Source organism: Eumetopias jubatus, unplaced genomic scaffold (assembly GCF_037043125.1).
Source record: "Eumetopias jubatus isolate StellerSeaLion01/CBP00866 unplaced genomic scaffold, mEumJub1_p1.0 scaffold_2, whole genome shotgun sequence".
NCBI lineage: Eukaryota > Metazoa > Chordata > Mammalia > Carnivora > Otariidae > Eumetopias > Eumetopias jubatus.
Window position 1 is genome coordinate 197,174,888 of NW_028274808.1, and position 14,898 is coordinate 197,189,785.

Here is a 14,898-nt window from a genome sequence, read left to right on the forward strand (position 1 = left end):
AGCTCCCAATTCCTGGATTTGCCAGCAGATTCCACATGACTGAGACTACCAGACATCTGACCATCTCAAAAAGTAAATTAGATTACTAGGCTTATGGATATTGTTGTCAATTCTTTGTAAACTGTTCTACTAAAGACTCAATAAAATTCCAATCCAAATTAAAAAAAAAAAAGGTATTTCCAACCTCTTATGGCCTGGGTTAAATTTGTACTCATCTTGTGAATAAGATTTCACTCACTTACAAAGATTAACAATGCCATCTAACAGGTATTGAGAACTGGCAGTGAGCCTGCTGACCTAGCGTGCTCACTGATGTGTTCCTCACTGATGTGTTCTGTGGCTTCATGCATTTTCTTAGTCTTCACGTGCTCTGAGGTGGTGCTTCTCTTGCTGGTAGTGACCAGTGTGCAGCTCTAGCTGGTCAGCACGCATGGACACTAGCTCATTTTTAATTCTCAAACTAACTCCACAAAGGATTTACCATGATTACATCCCCTGCTTTGCAGAACCTGAGGCACAAGGGGGTTCAGTAATTTGCTCAAGGTCACAGAGCTATGGAAGGAGAGGGGAGCCAGGTCAGATGGCACTAGGCCCATGCTTCTACCTATTGACCACACTACCTCACTAGTGACAAGTGAACTGAGTATCAGTTTCATCAAGACATAAACTTGCCCAAAGTGTTAGGATTATCTGGAGAAACAGAACATGAAGATAGAGATTTACTTTAAGGAGACTGGCAAATCCAGAATCTGTAGGGCAGGTGAGCATGCTAGAGACCCAGGTAAGAGGCACTGTTTCAGTTCAAGTCCAAAGTCTATCTGAGGCAGAATTCTTTCTTGTTCAGGGGAGGTCAGTCTTCTGTTCCATTCATGCCTTCAACTGATTAGATAAAGCCCACCCACATTGTGGAGGGCAATCTGTTTTACTCAAAGTCCCCGGACTTAAGTGGCAATGCCATCCAAAAATCACCTTCACAGAAACATCCAACATAGTGTTCAACCAAATATCTGAGTCCATGGCCCAGCCAAGTTGACACATAAAATGAGCCATCACATCCGATGTCATATGGTAAGATCTAGGACTTAGGCTCCTAAAGCACAAATGAGCCCACAGCTGTGTTCTTAAAAGCCGGACGGGGAACCTCCGTTTTCACTGATTCTCTGCCCACACCATCTGCAGGTGAACAGGGATTATGTCCTCCTTCCTTCTAAAGCTGAGTGTCCCTGTCCTCTCTCCCCAGGGGCCACCTGAGTGTGACTACTGCTTCCTCTGGACTAACCTTCTAGCGGACAGACTTTAGCAGCTGATATTTAGCGGCTTCAACACTTCTTCAAACACAGTCCTTAGGATGCTCAAGGTGAAGAGTGTTAATCAGTCTGTTTCCTGGGCTGCTTGCCTTGGGTGGGTAGTTGGGCCTTTAAGCTGAGTGGGGAGAGCCTGGAGACTGCCAGAACCTGTAGGCAGTGTGCCAGACACTCTAATGACTTAATCCTGTTCACCTCACAATCCTAACATCAGGAAGGAGCTCTAATCACCTACCACACAGAGGGGAAAGGAAGTGAGCCGTGTTCACTCATTCACTTAACGGATCTGTGTGTGCCTGTATTCTAGGTGCTGGAACACACGGGTGATGAAGCCTCCTTTCTCATGGAGTGGTCACTGGGGTGAGGGGAGACCGACAATAAACAAGTAAGTAAGTAAGAGACACAGTATGTTGCATGCAGATGAGTTCTACAGAGAAAAATAAAGCAGGGATAGGTACAGAAGAGGTAGGGATGGTAGGGATAAGTACAGAAGAGCTTGCAATTTTCAACCAAGGAAGGTTTCAGTAAGATGGTAACATTTGAACAAAGTCTTAAAAGAAGTGAGGGAGCAAGCCAGGTTGATGTTCAGAGCAGAGCACTGCAGAGAGAGTGATCAGTAAGTGCAAAGGCCCTGAGACAGCACCAAGTCTGGCTGCTCAAGGGTCAAAGTGGCTGGAGCAGAGTGAAAGGGAAGCCATGGAAAAAGATGTCAGACAAGGAATGGTCCAGTTGGTATGGCTTTCCAGGGCAGACAAAGGAGCCTGACTTTTCTCTGCCTGAGATGGGAAGCCTCTGAAAGACTTTGAGCAGGGAAAGTGCATGACTTGACTTACACCTTTATAAGATCACAGAAATTAAGGAGCTTGTCTCAGCCATGCAGCTGGTAAGGGATGGAAGAACAAGCCAGTATGTCTAACTGGAAAGCTGTTTTTTTCCCTCCGCATGACATCAGCCAGAGTCTGTTTCTGTTGCTTGTGGCTAAGAAACCTGACTGATAGTGCTATGCAAAAAATAAAACAAATGTTGCAGGAAAGATGGATGGGTGTGGGCTAATTTAAGGTAAGATAGACAAGTCTGAGAAGGCTTCCCCAAGGAGGTAGTATTTGAGCTGAAACCTGAATAGTGACAAGGAAATATACAGAGAGTAGAGTGTTCAGGAATAGATGGTGCCAAGGTCCTGAGGCAGGACCCAGCCTGGCATACTGGAAGGATAGAGATAAAATAACTGTGGCTGAATTATGGTAAGTTGGGGAGAGGCGCAAGATGAGGCCAAAGAGGAGGCAGATCCTTCAAGACCTTGCAGGCCATGATGAGAAATTTGGATTTTACTCTTAAGAGTGATACCCCAGATAGCCATCAACAGATGAATGGACAAAGATGTCGTGTGTGTGTGTGTGTGTGTGTGTGTGTGTGTGTGTGTGTGTGTGTATTCATATATACATGATGGAATATTACTCAGCCATCAAAAAGAATAAAACCTTGCCATTTACAATGATGTGGCTGGAACTAGAGGGTTTTATGCTGAGCGAAGTAAGTCAGTCAGAGAAAGAGAAATACCATATGATTTCACTCATATGTGGAATTTAAGAAAAACCCAGAGGGTCATAGGGGAAAGGATGGAAAATAAGAGAAGATGAAATCTGAGAGGGAGACAAACCATAAGAGACTCTTAACTCTAGGGAACAAACTGAGGGTTACTGGAGGGGAGGGGGGGACTGGGGTAACTGGGGGATGGGCAGTAAGGAGGGCAATTGATGAAATGAGCCCTGGGTGTGACATGCAACTGATGAATCACTAAATTCTACCCCTGAAACTAATAATACACTATATGTTAACTAATTTGAATTAAAAAAGAAAAAAAGGGTGATGAGGAACTGCTGGAGGATTTTAAACACGAGTGATCTGCAGTTCTTAAAAGATCAGTCTTGGGGTGCCTGGGTGGCTCATTTGTTGAGTGTCCAGCTCTTGGTTTTGGCTCAGGTCATGAGCTTATGGGTCATGGGATCGAATCCTGTGCATCAGGCTCCGCACTCAGCACTCGGGAGTCTCCTTGAACATTCTCTCCCTCTATCCCTACCCCCACTCTCTCTCTCTCTCAAATAAATCAATCTTTTTAAAAAATAAAATAAAAGACCAGTCTTGCTGCTCTGTAGAGAAAAACCTGGGGAAGGCCTTACAGGCCGTATGACCTGAACCCCAATTTTCTATATGGAAAATGGTACTTATTTAAGAGCTGTTTGGCCATGCCGTGAGAGAATGATATGAGAGTGTTACCTCCATAGAGGGAGGAATTTGTAAGTAGTGTTGACTGCTGCTCACTGATTCTGGAGCAGTGTCTGGCATCCGGTAGATGCTCCATTAATTACTGGCTGAAGAAATGGATGAACATATGTGCTTTAAAAATTGTGAGGTGCCACATAAAGGTGAGAAGCTGGGGGTTTGCATTGACCATTAAACCTTAAAGTCTTTCCCAAGAGAACCTAACTCATAGCAATGGAGCTGAAGGGCTCTGGGATAGCACTTTCAGAGACTTTTCTTCTGTAAAGTATTGCCATTCAGTGCTAACAAATTTCCTGTAATCTTGTTGGGGGTTGGAGGGAATAACTTCCGGCTCATTTATCAAATTAACATGTCTGGGCTTCATGTAACTTCAAATATCTCACCCTGTGCAGACTGCACACAATTATCTTCCAGACCAGGCCACACTGAGTGATGGAGGCTTTTGTTGTGTTGGTATCTTCGCTGGTCACAGAGTTTTGATAACCTGGTTTTCCTCTTGCATCTCATAATCAGTCACCTAGCACAGCATCTGACACATAGAAAATGCTAGAATCCTATTTCAACGAACAAAGGGAATGGCTGGTGGCTGCAACACAATGATTGTACTTTCTGCCGTCCCTACTCTCTAAGGAACACAAGGGGAAATTTTTCTCTCTCTTTTTTTGGTCAGCTGTGACGAAGCTGCAAGTTTCAAATGTGTCTCCTCCCTGACAAGCCTGAAATAATAAGCCATGGCCAGAGGTTCCCCAGCACCAATTTAAAGGTATTAGAGACCTCCCAGACGACCCCCCACAAAGGGCCTGAGGATCAGGGTTGGTGGCTAAATGTCCCAGGCTAAATGACCCCTGCTGGTCACCTCCAGTGAAGTTCTCCCTGCTGCCACTTCCACCGAACCCAGACATCTTGGCACCCAGGACAGACGGGGAGGCTGGAGCCCAGAAACCCAGCGCCGTCCACCGGGCTCCGAGAGCGGCGTCCGTTGTAATTCTCGCGCGCAAGCGGATTTCCCTACGCGTGTGTCTCATCCAATCATTCGTCTCTTCCAAATCAGAGGTTCGCCTCTGTGAAGCCGGAATCACACACCTGTCCTGAATCGCAGGGGGAGCTGGGAAAGTGAGTTACTGACCTCTACTTCAAGGATGCAGGTCTGACGAGGAGGGAGAGTTTCCAGATTTAAGAAGGGTATTCCAAAGACGAGGCAGCCACAAACAGAACGGTAGTCGCTGCAGCTCTTCTCTTATACAACTGTCGTCCACAGGGGCTGCCACATAGCAGGTGTTCAAATGGTGGCTCCTCTTTCCCCTAGTCGTGCTTCCCTGTTCCCACTCGTTGCCCATTTCTGAATGGGAGTCTTTCTGCTTGGGCTCCTGGGCTTGGGGCTTCTTCCCAGGGACTATTTCTCTATAACCAGAGCTTTGAGAGGAAGAATTAAGTGAATTCAATATGCAGACATTAACCTTCACCATACCCAACTTTAGCAGCTGATTTCAAACATAGATACATGTAGATATTCAATACCAATATATTTCAAAGATACTATTCTCTAAAAAAATCTGGGTACTGAGAGTCTAGTTATTATATCAGAACCTTAGTGTCCCTCACTGGAGGGATGCTTAAGAAGTTTATATGTATTGCTTGATATCCACCTCATGTGCTTATTTATGTTGTTTGTTTTTAAAGAAATACATCTAATAATTTAGAAGCAATAAGGTAAAATATGTTTACGTAAAAATCGTTTTCTTAAGAAATACAGTTAATGACATTAGAAGGAAGGGAAGAATGAAGGGGGGAGTTGGAGGGGGAGATGAACCATGAGAGACTATGGACCTGGAGAAACAAACTGAGGGTTTTAGGGGGGTGGGGGGATGGGTTAGCCCGGTGATGGGCATTAAGAAGGGCACGTACTGCATGGAGCACTGGGTGTTATACGAAAACAATGAATCATAGATCACTACATCAAAAACTAATGATGTATTGTGTGGTGACTAACATAACATAATAAAATTAAATTAAATTAAAAAAAAATACAGTTAATAGTTTAGAAGCAATAAGGGAAATATTTTTACATAAAAATCAAAAACATTTGCATGACAAAACCCATAAAAATTAAAATGACAAATATTATACTTAGAAAATATTTGGAATTTAAATTCATAATCATAACAAGAGTTATTATCCTTAATGTGTAAATCTCTATTGAGTTTACCAAAATCACAGAAGGAAGAAAGACCCTAGAGAAAAGTGAGCCAAGAAACGAACAGATAATTTACAGAAAAAGAATCATAATTATATGGTTCTAATGCATAACCTTGCTGATATGAGAAAGGTAAATTAAAACTACTTTAGTCCAAAGATTACAACCAAGATACAGTAATAAGGATCAGATTAACCCTTCCACTGGAAAAAAATTTTTTAATAAACAAAAAGTACAAACAATAGCTTTCAAGACACTGGACATCAGGCAACGAAGGACAGTGACCATGACAGATGGGAGATAAATGACGTGTAAGCCCAAAACTGCCCTCACTTTCTGCCTTGCGAGACACTCTAGGCACTGCTGCAGAGCAGGGAACCCAGGTGGGTCCCGAGGGCTCCACGAGTTAAGGAGACAGAGCTCAGAGTCCAGACAGTTCAAGGTGTCCAAAGATCTGGGCGGAGTACAGGAGGGGGGAGAATTCCCAAGACCTGCACAGGGTCACCCTCGACTACTCATTACAGTGCTGTCGGCAGGTGTGAGAAGGCCACTTGAAGCCAGGGAAAGAACCGCCCAAAGACTTCGGAGGGATTAGCGCTCAGTGCTCACGGGGGGCTGGGAATAGTGCTGTTTCCTGCCAGCCAGACTTGAAAACCTTGTAATTCAGGGATCAGCTTGTAGCGTACTTACAGCATATCCCAATAGTGGGGAATAATTAGCCATAAACTAAACACTGTTCTGGCCCCACCTAATAGATCTTAAAAACCAGACTCGAAAGGATTAAAATATTTCCAAGTGCTTAACTGCATCTTAGAACAAGGCTTAAGGGTTATTTATTTATAGGAATACAAAATATCTAGCACCCAACAAGCTAAAATGATTGTCATTCAATCCAGTAATACCAGGTATGTAAAGAAGCAGAACATGTGATGGAAAATGATGGTAAGAAATCAAGTGGACGCCACCCAGAACTGACACTCTCAAAATTTGTTGGCTATGACTAACACATTTATTAGGGGGGAATTCACAGCACTAACTTCCTGTATCAGAAAAGAGAAAAGATCTCCACTTTAAATTTCCCTTAAGAAACTAGAAAAAAAAAGAGCAAATTAAATCTGAAGGAGGGCAAATAAAGGGAAAAAAAAAAGGAGAGAGAAAGGCAAACCAAGAAACAGACTCTTAACTACAGAGAACAAGCTGATGCTTACAGAGGGGAGGGGAGTGGGGGGATGGGGGAAACAGGTGGTGGGGATTAAGGAGTGTACTTGTCAGCGAATGAGCACCAGATGTTGTATGGAAGTGCTGAATCACTATATTATACACCTGAAACTAATACCACACTGTGTTAACTAGCTAGAAGTTAAACAAAAACTTAAATTTTTTTAAAATAAAGGAAATTATGAAAATAAGATCAGGGATCAATGAAACATAAAGAGTAGTGAAAAATCAATAACTAAAAGCTGTGTCTTTGGAAATACCAATAAAATTAACAAGCCTTTAGCCAGGCTGATTAGGAAAAAATAAAAGAAGAGAAGGCAGATTATCTAGACCAGGAATGAAGCAGTGACATCACTACAGAGTCTACATGAAATAAAAAGAAAATAAGGAAATATTAGGAACAGCTTTATGAGCTGAGATGATATGAAAATACCCCTTAGAAGACACAAACCACCAAAGATTATTCCAAAACCCCCAGATAACCTGATATGTTCTATATAGTTAAAGAACCTGCCAGTAATAAAAACCCCAGACACCAAAATTCACTGGTGAATTCTAGCAAATATTTATGGAAGAAATAAATGCAACTCTCCCCAGACTTTTCCATGAAAGTAAAGTGAGAATAGACTTTCCAACTAATTTTATGAGGCCATCAATACTTTGATTCCAAAGCCAGAAAGGCATTACAAGAAAAGTACAAACCAATATTCGTTATGAACTTAGATGCAAAAGCTCCCAGCAAAATTTCTGCAAATAGAAACCAATAATATATTTAAAAAGAATAGCATATCATGACCAAGTTAGGTTTATACTAACGATACAAAGTTGATTCAATATTTAAAAATAATCAATGTGATTCATCCTATAACAGGATGAAAAAGAAAAGCCATGTGATCATCTTGATAGATGAAAATAAACCATCTGACAAAATCCAACATCCATTTCTGATTGAAACTATTAGCAAAGTAGGAATTGAAAGGAGATTCTTCTACGTGATAAAGAACATCCACAAAAAACTTACAGCTATCATACTTCACAGCAAAAAACTGAATCAGGAAGAAACCACTTCTATCTGCTCTAACCACTTCTATTATACATTGTATTGGGGGCTCTAGGCAGTGCAATAAGGCCAAGAAAAAAATGATATGTACCCTGGTTGGAAAAGATGTAAAACTGTCTTCATTCAAAGATTCCATGATTGTCTAAATAGAACTGATGGGATCTACAGAAAAGCCACTAAAACTAATGAGTGAGTTTAGCAAACTTGCAGGATACAAGTAAACAAACAAAAATCAATTGAATTTCTATATGCTATCAGTGAAAAGAAAACAATAATTGAAATTTTAAAAAGCAGTATGATATACAATAGTATTACAAATATTTACTACCTGTGGGTAAATCTGATAAAAGTACATCTAAGACTACAAATCACTGCTGAGAGACATTTCAAAAGACTGGAGTAAGTGAAGAGCTACACTGCATCCATGGGTCAGGAGACTCAGTCTTGTTAACATGCAAATTTTCCCTAAACTGATCTGTGGATTCAACAAAATCTAAACCAAAATCACAGCAGGCTTTTGAGTAGAAATTTGACAAGTAATTCTGAAATTTGTACGGAAATGCAAAGAACCTCTTCTAGCCGAAGCAACCTTGTAAAGGAACAACAAATTTACATATCCAACACTGCCTCATCTAAGGCAGTAAAACTATAGCAATTAAGAAACTGCTATTGGGGCGCCTGGGTGGCTCAGTCGTTAAGCGTCTGCCTTCGGCTCAGGTCATGATCCCAGGGTCCTGGGATCGAGCCCCGCATCGGGCTCCCTGCTCGGCCGGAAGCCTGCTTCTCCCTCTCCCACTCCCCCTGCTTGTGTTCCTGCTCTTGCTATGTCTCTCTCTGTCAAATAAATAAATAAAATCTTAAAAAACATAAAAAAAAAAAAGAAACTGCTATCGGTATCAAAATAAACAAATGGATCGATGGAACAGAATAGAGATGACAGAAATAGACTGACTCATATGTGCACAACTGATTTCCAACAAAGATACAAAACCAATTCAGTGGAGGAAGAATAGCCTTTTCAAAAAATAAGGCTGTAACAATTGGACACGTTCTTGCAAAAAGAGAGAGAGAGAGAGAGAGAACTATGATTCAAGCTTGCACTATATACCAAAAGCCCCCACTCAAAATGGATCAGAGATGTAAATGAAAAGCTATAAAACTACACACACACACACACACACACACACACACACAACTGTAGAAGGAAACACAGGAAAAATCCTTTGTGATGTTGAGTTGAGCAAAGATTTCATAGGTATCTATCTATGAAAGGTATGTATCTATGAAACAAAAGGCTGACACATTTGATGTCATCAACATTAATAACTCTGCTCTTCAAAAAGTCACCATTAAAAGAATGAAAAGACAAGGCGCCTGGGTGCCTCAATCAGTTAGGCATCCGACTCTTGATTTCGGCTCAGGTCACGATCTCAGGGTCATGCGATTGAGCCCCGAGGCAGGCTCCACACTCAGCGGGGAGTCTGCTTGAGATTCTCTCTCTTCCTCTGCCTCTGCTCCTCCCCCCAACTCTCTCTTTCAAAATAATAAAACAAATAAATCTTTAAAAAAATAATGAAAAGACAAGCTGCAGAATGAGAAAAAAATACTTGCAAATCATATATTTGATAAAGGATGTGTATCCAGAATCTATAACAAACTCTCAGAACTCAAAACTAATAAAACAAACAACCCAACAGAAAAATGGGGAAAAGGTTTTACAGATGCTTCACCAAAGAAGACATATGGTTGGCAAACAAACATATGAAATCCTAACTAAAACCAAGAGAGATGAAAGCATATGTCCACACAAGGATTTATACATGACCACAAACAGAAGCTTTATTTTGCAATAGCCCAAACCTGGAACAGCTCATATGTCCATCAGCAGATTATGACCAAGTGAGTTGGGGTATGTCTATGCACTTGAGCTCTACTCTGCAACAGATAGAATGAACTGCTGATCTGCACAACAACATGGATGAGACTCCAAATAACTATGCAGAGTGAAAGGAGTCAAACAAAAAAGAGTATATTTGCTTGGCTTCATTTATATAAAATGCCTTAAAATGCAAACTAATCTATAATCATAGGACAGGTCAGTGGTTGCCTAGGAGTGGGGTGGGGTGCCTCTGGAGGGAGGGTTGCAGAGGGATACAGGGAAACTTTTCTGGGGGATGCATACGTCCATTATCTTGATTTTGATGATGGTATGACAGTATCCATATGTCAAAATGCATCAAATTATACATTTTAAGTATGTGCAATTTATCATATGCCAGTTATACCCCAACACAGCTCTTTTAACTACCTTCATATGCAATTTTTCACCTAGCAGATTGACAAAATTCTGAATGTTGGACAACACGTACTCTTGACAAGGTTGTGAGGAGTCAGGCTTTTCAGAGAAGCTCTTTCAATTTACACCCCGCCCTCAGTGTCAGAGCGTCCCCCTCACTGCACACTCATCCATGCTAATGAACTTTAAAATTTTAATTTTAGCTATCCAGCTGACTGTGACCTTTCCAGACACTGGAGCTCCAGTCTAACGGCCGTAATAAGATTGCTCAGTGAGAATAGATTTTTAAGACAGGAAGCAGCATATGAGGATGATGCAAGTTTTTTCATTTATGCATTTTGTTCACTTTGCATTGACTCCACAACTTTTTACTGAGTGCCTTCTAGGTGTCAGCACCATTCTGGCCACTGGGGATAGATGTGGCTGTGAAGAAGCCTACCAGAGTCCCCATCCCCCAGCGTGACAGGGCCGCTCCATGGTTCAGCCACAAATGGCCCATCAGGTACGCAGGGAATGTGTCAGATGGTAGTGAGCATAGGGAGAAAAACAAGCAGGCTCGGGAAGGGAGAAGCTCAGGGTGAGCTGTTGTTTCCAAGTAAGGGCTCAGGCAGGTCTCTGGAAGGTGATGGTTGAGCAGACACTTGAAGTGAGCGAGTGTGGGAATAAGATGATCTGGAAGGGTTGAAAACAAGCTCCTGTTCAAGCGTGTGTTTTCTTTTCCCTTTGTACGTGTTTGGAATGCAGGAATGATTTCCACATCCTTTCTTTCCAGTCTCTCGGCCCTCCCACAGTGCTCTGAAGCAAGCCTTTTTAGCACCTGTTGATGTTGGGATGGTAAGCTCAGAGTTGCAGGCCAGCCAATGCCTCTCGCCAGCTGGGTGACCCTGAGCGGTTCCCTGCGCGTCTCTGAGCCTTGTTCCCCTCCTTGTGTGCAAATAGAGACGCTAAAAATTCACCGACTCATCCACCAAGTGTGAACCAAGCAGTTATTATGTGTCTGGCTGTGCATGAGCTGCTCGAGACACGGTTGTGGATAAGACGAAATCACCTTCCCCGAGTCTGTCCATCCAGGCATGCTGATTTGTACAAATCACCAGGATGATTATATTTTACATAAGACACAGGACCATGGGAGCATAAAGAGGGAACCAGGCTAGGTCTGGACATCAGACAGTGTTTCTCGGAAGGGACACTTAAGTGGGATCTAAAGATGTTAGCCAACAGAAGACCAAGGATGGCATGTCTGTGTGGGTACACAAGAGCATGCCGCAGAGAAGGGAAATGTCCCAGGAAGCAGGAACCCATCAAGTAAATACCCTGAAGCAGAACGGACACTGTGACTTTTCAAGGAATTGGGAAAGGCTAGGACCAGCCTTGATGGAGTCAGATGTTCATCTTACATCTCTTCACATGTGATCACCTGAGAGAACACCACTCCCTCTGGGAGGTGCTTCATACACGTGACTTCTTTTCTTTCCTTCCTGGAGCTCTGAGCCATCACCAATGTGCAGACATTGTCATGGCACACCTGCCACTCATCTAGCAATCTTCTGTTGTTGCAAGTAATCTACATACACACGCTTGACAGTAGAGATTCCTGTGTTCATTTGGTAGATGAGGACTGAAATCTTGGAAGAAGTGGCATTGACAAGCAGCTTGTGTCAAGTCAGTTCACCTAATGCTGACCTATTCCCATGACATATCAGCTTCTGAGTGGATCCAACCTGCATATGCAATAAGAAAATGCCCAGGAAGTCCCCAGGACTTATACCCAAGAAGTGCATCTCAGCTTCCTATAAGGAGACCTCATTTTCCAGTGCCCACAGCTTTTATGGGGGCCTCCTAAAAGAGCTGACACACTTACCTCTCTGGAGCCACCACTCATCCTTGCAACCTGCTGAGGATGCAGGATCAGAGAGTAAATTGCCTGGGTGCTAATCCTGACTCCATCACCTACAAACCTCTGAATCTGCATATGTTACTCAACTATGGGACCTCAGTTTCCCATCTGTAAATGGGGATGATGTTAGTATGCACCTTGCAGAGTTGAGGTGAAATGCAAATGGATTATTAACATGAAGTGCTAGAGCAGCCGCAGGCAACACAGTAGGTCTTCAGGATTGGCTCCCCATAGTTCTTCTTGGTGGAGGGCCGAGGCTGGGTGGTGGGGACAGCTTATGCACAGCTGCTCACAGGGAAACAAGTGGTCTCCCAGGACCTTCCCTGGCAACCCTGGGCCCACTGCCAACATTAGCTGTACCAGCAGCTCACAGTTTTCCCTGTCCTGCGTGTAAACTCTTCCTCACACGCACACATTGCATAAGTGAGGGAGGCAGGACTGAGGTCCTTATTTTACCAACTTAGAATCACGGGGACAGGGGTTCTGACAATTGAAATTCTCAGTCCGAGATCATCTAGGATCATTCTCCCTTTGCAGATATCTGCCCCCTTAGCAAACATCCTTGGGGTCTCCACCAGAGAAGGATACCTGGACGTGGACCAAAGAACATTCTGGGCTAATCAAGATCTCCCCACCCCACCCCATTTCCTTGTACCCATTACCCAAACAGGCAGCAACATTCAACACACACGGTCGTCATCTCTGAATGACCCAACAGAGATCAGAGTTAAAACAGAAGCAACGGGACTTCCAAAATCATCTCTTTAAAACCATAGAAGATATATTCTTACATTTTTCTTTCAATGCTAGTATAGTTAACATACAGTGTAATATTAGCTTCAAGTGTACAATATAGTGATTCAACACTTCCATACAACACCTGGTGCTCATCATGACAAGAGCTCTCCTTAGTGCCCATCACCTGTTTCACCCATTCCCCAGCCCCCGCCCCTCTGGTAAACATCAATTGTTCTCTAGTGTTAAGAGTCTGTTTCTTGGTTTGCCTCTCTTACTCTCTCTTTCTTTTTTTCCCTATGCTCATTTGTTTTGTTTCTTAAATTCTACATAAGAGTGAAACCATATGGTATTTGTCTTTCTCTGACTGACTTATTTTGCTTAGCATAATACCCTCTAGTTCCATCCATGTCGTGGCAAATGGCAAGATTTCATTCTTTTGATGGCTGAGTAATATTCCTTTATTTTAGTATGTATATGTATACCACATCTTCTTTATTCATTCGTCTGTTGATGAACACTTGGGCAGCTTCCATATCTTGGCTACTGTAGATAATGCTGCTATAAGCATTGGGGTGAGTGTATCCCTTTGAATTAGTGTTTCTGTATTCTTTGGGATAAACACCCAGTAGTATGATTCCTGGATTGTAGGGTAGTTCTATTTTTCACTTTTTGAGGAACCTCCATACTGTTTTCCAGAGTGGCTGCACCACTTTGCATCCCTAATAGTGCACGAGGTTTCCTTTTTCTCCATGTCCTCACCAACACTCATTTCTTGTGTTTTAGATTTTAGCCATTCTGACAGGTGTGAGGTGATATCTTTTTGTAGTTTTGGTTTGCATTTCCCTGATGTCGAGCATCTTTTCGTGTATCTGTTGGCCATCTGGATATCTTCCTTAGAGAAATGTCTGTCCATGCTTAGAAGACACAGTTTTAAATCCAAAGGTCGTAACTGCAAGAGGCAAACTTGGAGAGGTCAAAAGTGTTCTAAGTGCAAAGACTGGACCACAAACAATAGAGTTGGCAAAAATATATTAGGAAGAAAACCCAGATTTCTAACCTAACAGGAAGTGAGGCTGTGGGGGAAGGAGGAAGAGGAGGAGGAGAGGGCAGGATGACAAGACAGTATCTTCCGGAAGGAATTCCACATTGTGTCCCCTCTTGCAAGAAGAGCCTGAGCCCCAAGGTGTGAAGGGGTGGGGGGGGAATGTTAAGAACTCCAGTTAGTGGGGCATCTGAGAGGAGATTTGCATGTCTTCCTTTCTGGGGCTCAGAAGAACAGCAGCCCAGGGGAAAGTGCACTGTCATCATGGTGCTGGGGGCGGTGGTTGGCACAGTGGGGTCCCAGCAGCGGGCCTGAGGGCAGTGTCACAGAATCCACCCCCACCCTGCATGGCACAAGGAGAGCAGACAGGGGTGCAGGCCTTAGCTGGGGGAGGGCCCTAGAGCCTTTGATGTCACAGCCACAGAGGACAGCCCGGGCCACCAGCTGAGGTGGATGGAGACTGATAACCAAACCTCAGGCAGGCTGGTCTCACACATGAAGGTGCTTACCAAGGAGAACCGTGGGCCAGACCCTCTGGCTCCATGAAACCAGAATGCTAGTTGTGGGATAAAGGGAGGGAGAAACCCTGAAATCACCTGAGCTTAAACTAAAATTGACTAAGAAATCACTAAATTTGCTGGGGCTTACCTGGCCATGAATGGATTAAGCTTTCTGCAGTGGACAGAATGTTGGCTAAAAATGGAAATTAAGTTGTTATAGAAAAGGAGAAAATGATGCTTTTGTGACCCGCCCATGTGTGTAACCTGTCCGCTGTTGGACCCACTATAGAAGGAATATTGCTTTCACAGAACCGTCTCTGGAAAAAACTCCATTCTCCAAGGCCACTCCCTCTACACACACCGCTT